The sequence below is a fragment of the Triticum aestivum genome, chromosome 4A (assembly GCF_018294505.1).
Source record: "Triticum aestivum cultivar Chinese Spring chromosome 4A, IWGSC CS RefSeq v2.1, whole genome shotgun sequence".
Lineage (NCBI taxonomy): Eukaryota > Viridiplantae > Streptophyta > Magnoliopsida > Poales > Poaceae > Triticum > Triticum aestivum.
The window spans coordinates 621,188,364-621,198,506 of NC_057803.1; the positions used below are offsets into that span (position 1 = coordinate 621,188,364).

The following is a 10,143-nucleotide window of genomic DNA, read 5'->3' on the forward strand; positions in this document are numbered from 1 at the left end:
AAGGATCCTCTAACTACTCTCCTAATCCTATACGTGAAGCTCAAGGCTACCACATACGTTACACAAGACATATTACAGTATTTCCAACATGGCGAGGTGGCTCCGGGCGCCGCGGCAGTGCCAAGGCATTGGCGTGCGCCTACATCATGGAAGGGCGGCGGTGCTAAAGGAGCGCGAGTGGAAGGGAGGTCGGGCATCAAGGACGGCCGCTCGCGCTAGGGAGCCCGCCATCCGGAGCGGCGGCGTGGCGCGGTCGGGGGGGGGGTCGCCCCTCGATCCAGAAACGGTGCGGGGAGAGGGAGGAGTGGGGAGTGGGGAACGAGGGGGAGTTGGGGATCAGGACAGGAGGAGCTAGGGTTAGCAGCGGGGGTGTGGGCTGGGCGAGGCCCAGAGGACAGGGAGGTTGTGGCCCCTTTTACAAGTGGGCCAAAATGTATATGGTCATCATTTTTTTAATAAAATGGCTACTGTTTTAAACAGTTTGGGCATTAAAACATTTTACAAAAAGGTTGGTTCACCACCAATATTAACAAGTGAAGATTTGCCACATGATGAACATTTTTGTTTTCATGTTTGACAAGTTTCTAAATTTTGACTATAGATTTGAAGTTGAATTGTGTTTGAATACAAATGAGGATTAGCAACAGTAAAAGTGATGACATGGCACCATCAGCAGGGGATTCCTGTAGCATGATTCTCGGGCCGTTACATCTCTCCCTCACGCAGGCACACACCCAACATCGCCATGGACTAGTAGCTCAAGCATTCTTCTTCCTGATGGTGATGGGGTTCCCTCACCATCTTCAGGTCGTCATCCTTGAGGCCTCCACCATCTGCATGTCTTTCTTCTTTTCTTCCCCTCTTTGTTGGATTCTATTCGATTCTCTGCTCTGCAGATGAAGCTCTATCTATTCTCTGCTGCAGTGTCTACAGTGGACTGTTTGCACCTTCTGTGCAAATACTTGATTGTATATGAATTGAATGGATGGATAGATTGTAGGGTCTACAATGCACCACCTTGATTTGATTCGGTCTGGAGCAGCGCAGCATCTGCTCCTTCCTTCCTTCTCAACCATCTGTATTTACATTACTACTGTAAGCTTCTGAAATGTAAATTATGCTAGGACAATTCCTCTTTAGCTTTAACTATGATATTCCTAAATGCACAAGTAAATACTACTGGGATTACGACTACAAAAAAAATTCATGACATGCAAGCAATTCTCGGTTTAAATACTGTGAGCTTAACAGGAGCTAAACTGTCGTGCTATGTTCAGAATTGGTACCAGAAAAGATAATCTAAACTGCACATTCTGAAAGTATATTGGACTCTTGCCCTCGGGAAATTAGTCTTCTAAGCATTACTTTGTAAATAAATGACATGATAACTTGTTGGTTCAGTTTAAAGCTGTAGGCAGAGGCTTGTGGTAGGGGAAAATCACTGCCAGTTGGAAACTAAAACTTCTATTTGTGAGTATGATCGGGACTGCGCTTTTCTGAAAGTATGTTAGCCAATGTTTGGATATCTTTCAATTACTTCTGAACAAGAAAGATGTAGTGCCATGCTAAGTTTGGATGTGGAGTTGCAATTTAACCTGCTTTGCAGCTCCATTTTGTCTTGCTACAACAATAGCTTGCCTCTATGGTTCAGGGGTCAGGAACTTACATGGGCTTGCTCTTCTTTCATGTATTATATATGGGGTCCACGCTGCTTAGATTGTCTAAAATTTATCTTCATTTCTACAAGTTTTCTTGTCAATGAACTTGACGGCTATTTGGTCATGTATTTGACTGCTTGTATTTTTTATTTCCTAATTGTGCACTTAGTCTGCATAAAATTCGTTAGTACATATTTCCTTGCAATTATACTAAATTTCTGTTTGCATCCTTTTTCCATTTTGGTGGAATGTAGACATTGCTTAAGATGTAGTTTGATATTTTTCTAGGCGCGCGCCATCAGGCTCTTCCAGTCCAGGGGCAACCAGGCCCGAGTCACCATCATCCCGATGTTGCCACGATGGGTGGCGGCAGCGGACAGACCAATGCACCTTGCGGCGATATCTACATTAGGGAGGGTGTTGTTGCCGTCCACCACGATAACAACCTGTGTTGTGTCGATTTTAGATTCTTTGGTGACGAATTGGACTACATCCCGCTGAAGGCCGCTTATCCTGCTCATGAGCGAGGCTACTTAAAAGCAATCCTAGGTGAGTGATCTGTTCTTTGTCATGTCATGTATGTAGTTCCACCGACCTCATGTTGGATCGGAGTGTTTTCTACAGGATTCTTGTGGCGAATTCTTGAAGAAAAAAAATCATTCTTCAAGATGATGTTTTTCAAGCTCTGAATAGTGATTATGTTTGTTCTATAGTATATCAAAGATCATGCTTTTCTTTATGTCACAGAACCGATATGCTCTAAATTCCAATGGCACTAAACATCTTAAGGATAAAATAGAAGCAATCTTTAAAAACTGGACATGTCTGCTCTATAAGAACCCCTGTGCTTATACCATGATTTTGTCTGTAACCTAGCGTTAGGTGTGCATGGGTAGTAGCTGCACCTATATAAGGAGCAACAGTGATTATATTAAAAGGATTTTCTTCCTCTATTCCATCGCTCCTCACGGGTCCCCCATTCCCACACGCTCCCTCCTTACTGCTCCCATTCATCCTCTCTCCTGGATCCCACACCCATTGTAGCTCAATCCACGCCTTAGTGTGCATCTCCAGTTATTGGTGCTAACGAAAACGCTGCCTCCTCACCGCCGGGCGGCACCAACCGGATGTTGTCATGTTGTGTTTGTGTAAAAATATATGGTAAATAAAATATATTTATGAACACTTACTGAACATACAACGGTGATAAATATATGTAATTTCATTTACATCACCTGTTTTGAACTGTATTTTATATGCAATTTCTATATCATGGTGGAACACAAAATTTGAATAAAAAATAATAGCACTGACCAATGTATATTCTGCAAGTTCAGATATATATCCATACTTAACTAAAGTACGTACACTGCATACTGTGGAATCACACGGCAAATATTCATGCTTAACTAAATGCATGTGCTCCATTCTGGCAGCAGTGAATCTCGGGAAAGGTCTGTGTGGCCTTGGATCAATCCTGAACTGATTGGTGTTATCTGCCCATTCTCTTTACATGACCCAATAAAATATTTGTAGCTGCTTTTTGCTGAGATGAATTGTTTGTTTCACGGATCCAAGTGTTGTTTTGGCGCTAAACCAAATCCTGGACCGAAGCCACATATGGTCTCTGCTTAATTGCCTTATAAGCAGTAGTGCAGCTGAGTTCTCGAAATCCCACCCTCCTTGCCAGTAGCAAGATGTGACTAAACTTATAAATAGGGATTAGAAAGGAACATGTTACTTTGGTTACTTTTATCTTTATTTTACGTAATTTAGCTTATTGCAACTGTGGTTTTATGCTGCAGTTGACAAGATCCTTAAAGTTAGCTGGCATTCTTCTTCTATCCATTTCATTGTACTATGTTTTTGAAGCTCCGATGTTTACTTCAAAAAAAATTGAAATTTGCAAATTTTGTTTCCGGCTGCTCGGTCAGGCAAAGCCAACTGTTCACCACTATGTGCGGTTCTCTTCCATTTCATGGCGTGTAACCGAATGTGGCACAAGACTATAGTTGTGTCATTGTGAAATTTACGGATGTTGATGTTTATTTTCAATATAATAGTATTGTTTACCAATTTGGTCCCTTGATCATGAACTAATTTCTCTTTCTATTCCTTCTAGATAATTTGCTTCAGTTCTAGCTACATGGTGAATCATGCATATTGTTTCCCGATATATTGGGCATCAGTCCACTTCTCATGAGATCTCTGAATTTTTGATCCATATTGTATTTGCAGAATTATTTCTTCAAGATAACTATGCTTGGATTCACAAATGCATGCAATTGCCTTCAAATGGAGGTTACTTCTTTACTAATTATGTGCTATTCCACTTTCAAGTTTGGTTCTAGAAGTGTAATACTTGCTAGGTTAGCTGCAGAAGCGGGATGTATATGGCCTGAATTTATATTTCAGAGTGTATAAACTGATTCAGAGTATTCTGACATCTGAAACATTTTGTTGTATGGTTCTGTCTTGAAAGAACTGAAGTAATTCTTCTATGGGAGATAATATAAACGTGATTCTGAAACAACATGCAGCGTCATTCAGTTTCTTCTAAATATATCATTATAAAATGGTTGGCTCGATTGCGTTTTGTATGGATTCTGCAAGGGTCATTTCTGTGGAATTACAAATTAGTTTTACATTTTTCTCGCCGAGCTCATTGTCTTTGGTTGCCATCTTCGGGATGGTTTGTGATCAAGTGGACACCAAAAATCCTTTTTAATACGGACACCGAGAGTGCATTTAAAAAAATAGTGTTTCACTTTGTTCTTGCTTTCAAAAAATATTCACAATTTTCAACATGTTCATGCTTTAAAAAAATCTCAAAATTTCCAAAAGATAGTCCATTTCTAAAAATACATTAAAAATTGTTCAAAGAATTTAAAATCTTAATACTCCCCCGATCCAGATTAATTGTGTTCCAAAAAAATCATTTGTTCAAAATGTTCGTCTTCAAAATATGTTTCAGTTCTAACAAGAACACACAAATTAAAATCTGTTCATTTTTTAAGAAAACAAAGAAATATTCATGGTTTTCCAAAAAGCATAAAATAAAACCGAATGAAAGATGTTTAGGTGGGTTCTTCACGTCCACAACTCATGCTCCGAAAAACGATAATAATGTAACCTTATTACCGATGTTTATCAAAAATTAATATAGGAAATGGCGCGTAATTGCGCACCAAACAGGTTTGAAGTGTTTTTCGCCCATTGCACTTTTTGAGCAATTTCGCCCGTTGCAACGCACGGGCATTTGTACTAGTAGAACTCATGGAAAAAAACAAAATCAAAACTCTGAAAATGCTACTTTCGAAAGCATTTTGGAGCACTACTTTTTTTTTTGCCACAACTTCCACAGATGTGATTTCATGCTGAAATTTTGCAAACTCTTAGAACATTTGTCAAAGTTTGCCTAAAAAGAATCAAATTTTTTGAACTTTTTAAAATATTTTTAAAGTTACTGTTCATCCCGAGCTCATTTGAGCTCGGGTGTAGAAGGGCACTTTCGAACAATAGGGGCAAAGAGATATATGTCCAGTAGCCCTCCATCTCTCTAACTCCTTCTCATGACCACCGCTCGAGGTAGGGTTGCTCTTGGTCATTATCCCCTGGGACATGGGGCAGCCTCATGATTCCCCGCTAGAGATAGCCTTCAATCTCACTGTGGGCATAAAATCCGATGCCCGAAGCCAAGATATAGGATAGTAGTTGCCAGATCTGATATATGAGTGTGTTTTGCGTCTCTTCACACAACTTGCACGCCATTGGTAAGTAGTTGCCTCAGTTTAAATGTTTAACTTGTCTAATGGTTCTCTTCATATAACTTGCATGCCATTGATGTAGTTGCATCGGTTTTAACTGTTCGACTTGATAACTATTTGTATCAACCGCACTTGAGACCTTGACTCACTTGGATGTTGATGAGCCAATACCTGGCGTGAGCCCAAGAGCGTCCAATTAGAATTATGATCTCATAACCAAGGTAATGAAGAAAGACAAAAGGCGGCCAAGGGCAGTGGCAGACCTAGAATTTCATGTTTGGAGGGGGGAGCACAGTTCAAAGTTTACACTAAACATCATCATAATTTCAAAAAAATAATTTTAGAATAGCAACAACTTGATGAATATTTAGTGGTAAGTATATGATAAAATTTATTTCACAATTTTGGAGGGGGTCCCATGGCACACACACCCCTCCACTAGAGTTGCCCCTGGCCAAGGGATTACGGAAAGTTACGCAGTAGTTTTTTTTACTCAACATCATTTGTTGCATCAAACCATGGCAAACTCCTTAAAGGTAGTCCAGGCAATTCCCATGCATAGCATAGGTAAATATCATACAAACATTTGTCAGGGGTAATCACAGACATAATTTCCAGACAAGTCATACAAGAAACACTAGCAACTGAAACTCATAACATAAGCAGCACACAAGATCGACACAGTGACACAAATTATATCAGGCAAGTCACACACAATGAGAAAGGCAACACATAAACACAAGGTGTGCACGTCATGCACAAAACATGATTTGGCTTTTTTTAAACAAGTTTGATGAACTATTCTTAGATTCTCTTGAAGGGGACTAATTGGATAGATGTTCTTCCTAGATGTCTAAAAATACGTATATCACTCTATCATGCTCTACAGAATATAATACACATTTTTCTGAATTTTTAAGTAGCTAATCTATTGGAATAGTAGTAACCATGTAATGCAAGCATAACGATTCTCTCAAAGAATAATCATCATGCCAAAAAATGCACAATGGGATTGAGAAGGAATAAAGCTAATATGGTAAAAAAGAAAGAGTAAATACTAAATACTTGCGAAAAAGTGTGGAAGGCCAAGACAGTAGTTGAAAAAGGAAAGAAAAATAGAAGGAAAAAAACTATAGGGAACTACAGGGAAAATATCAGGTGATACCAAGTTTTAGGTGATACCATGATACAGGCTTCTATGAGCCGTTGGATCTCAGATCCGATGGCTCCTAGAGGCTCTTCAATATTTTGCAAAAGAATCATTCAAGAGTCTCAAAATTACATGCGGGTACTAGAGCTCCTCAGAAACCGTAGGATCTGAGAATCAACGGTCCAGAAGTCTGTATCATGGTATCACCTAAGACTTGGTATCACCTGAATCTTTCCCGAAACTATAGGGCCCTAGATGTCTAAAAATACATATATCACTCTATCATGCTCTACAGAATATAATACACAATTTTCTGAATTTATAAGTAACTAATCTATTGGAATAGCAGTAACCATGTAATGCAAGCATATTGGAATAGCAATAATCATGGGAGGGACAGAGTGTGGCTTTCCTCCGGTGGAGAATAGCTCCCTTGTCGCAGTCGTTGATGTCATGATCAGAGGCCGTCGTGGGCTCCGATGTCCTACTGGTCCTTCGGAGCTCGTTAGCTGTTCCATGGAGTTGTGTATCTTGTCGATGTATTTTCTTGTTTCTTGTTGTATGGCCGGTTGTAATGTGTGGTTTGCTTTATATATAAAGCGGGGCGAAAGCTTTTTTCGGTAATGCAAGCATAACGATTCTCTCAAAGAATAATCATCATGCCAAAAAAATACACAATGGGATTGAGAAGGAATAAAGCTAATATGGTAAAAAAGAAAGAGTAAATACTAAATACTTGAGAAAAAGTGTGGAAGGCCAAGACAGTAGTTGAAAAAGGAAAGAAAAATAGAACGAAAAAACTATAGGGCCCAACCGGGTTCAAACCGGTGACCTATTGATCTGCAGTCAATTGCTCTACCACTGAGCTATGGACCCATTAATATTATTTCATTTTACCCTAGTATATATATATTTACACAAACAATAAGATTGGCTATGGGTTAGTATCCTTGTGTTTGAATATTAATTGGTTCACTATGTATTGTTAATGCAAATTGAATATTAGCTTGCATCCTTAGAGATTTAGATATGGATTAGAATGCTAGTGTTTATTTTTGCATGGTAGTACGTGTCTTATTTATATCATAAGGACCATAGTACAAGCCACGTACGTACCGACCTGCCAAAACTGAAAATAATAGAACGCTAGCCTTTGAACAAAGAAACATTAGCCATGGAGTAAAATTACAAACAAGACCAAAGAAATCTTTGACCTTGGCACCAACGCCTGGCACCTGTCTCTGGCACCACCACAACAGCCATCAAACAAAAAATTGTCGGATCACCTCCACACCCCGAGCTCGACGTGGCTCCATCGTTGATATGCAGCTTTACGGACCTCCAAGGTGGCTCGCTAAAGGCGAAATCATTACCGTTGAATAAATCAGATTGAGGCAACACCTGGACACGCCATCGAACTCCAGATCTGGCACCCCCCACATGACTAAGACGTAGAGGAGGAAATCATACATGTCATCCACGTACCACAAAGCTAGCATACGACCCACCATCTTCCAGATGCCGTCGATGCAGACCACAATCTGCATCCGTCCCTGGACTACCTCCCAAGCTCCGCGCCGACGCTGGAGAAAACACCGTCACAATGGCATAGCCTGAGGACATAGGTTCACCGCGAGGATGCCACCATCGTATCATCCTTACTTGAACAAACTGGATTTCAAATCCAACCCCAACCATAGGCCCGATCGCCTTCTCAGAGTAGGATCTGAAGAAACTTTATTCACCGACGCCATCACCACCGCTGAAGCCAAGACGATGAACAACCTTGAAACTAAGCTACTTTGGCCTAAAACTATCCACACACGTGGGTCCGGTGACCCCCCTCACCACTGACGACCGAGGTCATTAACGAAGGGGAGCCGCCGGAGGAACTCCCTGACGAGGGCGCGGGCAAGATCACGTCCAACTTGTAGAGGATGAAAGAACGGCATTGGAACACTAGTTAGGAACTTACACATATGCATATCAACCGTATGTGCCATCGCAAATTAGGTGCACGTACTTTATGACTGTGCTCATGGATTGCCAGGTTATGAAAACTATTTTTAGATTGAAGGGGCTTCATTGGATAAAATGGTCTTCCTACATGTCTAAAAATACGTAATATTAGTCTATCATGCTGCACATAATATACATAATTGCCTTAATTTTGAAGTATTTGAGAACTATTCAAATAGCAATAGTGGTAACCATAACAATTCTCTCAAGGAAGAATCGACATGGCAAAAATGCATAACGGATCAGAAGGAATTAAGCATATGGCAAAGAAGGAGTAAACACTTGAGAAGAAAGTGTGGAGGGGCAAGATAGTATATAGTACATAGGTTCACCGCGAGGATGCCACCATCGTATCATCCTTACTTGAACAAACTGGATTTCAAATCCAACCCCAACCATAGGCCCGATCGCCTTCTCAGAGTAGGATCTGAAGAAACTTTATTCACCGACGCCATCACCACCGCTGAAGCCAAGACGATGAACAACCTTGAAACTAAGCTACTTTGGCCTAAAACTATCCACACACGTGGGTCCGGTGACCCCCCTCACCACTGACGACCGAGGTCATTAACGAAGGGGAGCCGCCGGAGGAACTCCCTGACGAGGGCGCGGGCAAGATCACGTCCAACTTGTAGAGGATGAAAGAACGGCATTGGAACACTAGTTAGGAACTTACACATATGCATATCAACCGTATGTGCCATCGCAAATTAGGTGCACGTACTTTATGACTGTGCTCATGGATTGCCAGGTTATGAAAACTATTTTTAGATTGAAGGGGCTTCATTGGATAAAATGGTCTTCCTACATGTCTAAAAATACGTAATATTAGTCTATCATGCTGCACATAATATACATAATTGCCTTAATTTTGAAGTATTTGAGAACTATTCAAATAGCAATAGTGGTAACCATAACAATTCTCTCAAGGAAGAATCGACATGGCAAAAATGCATAACGGATCAGAAGGAATTAAGCATATGGCAAAGAAGGAGTAAACACTTGAGAAGAAAGTGTGGAGGGGCAAGATAGTATATAGAAAAGGAAAAAATATAGAGGGCCCAACCGGGTTCGAACCGGTGACCTATTGATCTGCAGTCAATTGCTCTACCACTGAGCTATGGACCCTTTGTTGACGTTTTACTTGATATTACCTTTATCTAAACTATCTATGAGCTATGATTATCAATAGTGGGAACTAATGGTCTCCTTTCATATTTGACTTTCTCTGTTGCATATTTTCACTGATATGTCTTAACGAATTCTGTTGCATTGTATTTGGAGAAATGGTTTCAAACTCTTATGTTCATCTTGTCTCAAAATTGTTTGAAGCACGCACAGAACCCGAAGCGCCCCTTGTTTCAAAGAGAGGAGGACGGGTTATTCACATTTAATTTGATGGTCAGAGGCAAATTGAAAGCTAAGCAGTGGTAATTAGTCTTTTTGCTGACATGATTTTTATTCTTCCTTAGTGATTTCTCCTACATTTTTTATGTTTTTCACCAGGCAAGCAGAAATCTTTGAAACCCGCTCCAGATATTTCCCCTCC

General features: G+C 40.5%; 2 non-coding genes across 2 annotated transcripts; both read right to left on the reverse strand.

Moving 5' to 3' along the window:
- Positions 1-7,379: 7,379 nt before the first annotated feature.
- TRNAC-GCA (transfer RNA cysteine (anticodon GCA)) lies at positions 7,380-7,451 on the reverse strand. Its single transcript has one exon. It is a non-coding gene; the product is annotated as a tRNA-Cys (tRNA).
- Positions 7,452-9,650: 2,199 nt separating this feature from the next.
- TRNAC-GCA (transfer RNA cysteine (anticodon GCA)) lies at positions 9,651-9,722 on the reverse strand. Its single transcript has one exon. It is a non-coding gene; the product is annotated as a tRNA-Cys (tRNA).
- Positions 9,723-10,143: the final 421 nt, after the last annotated feature.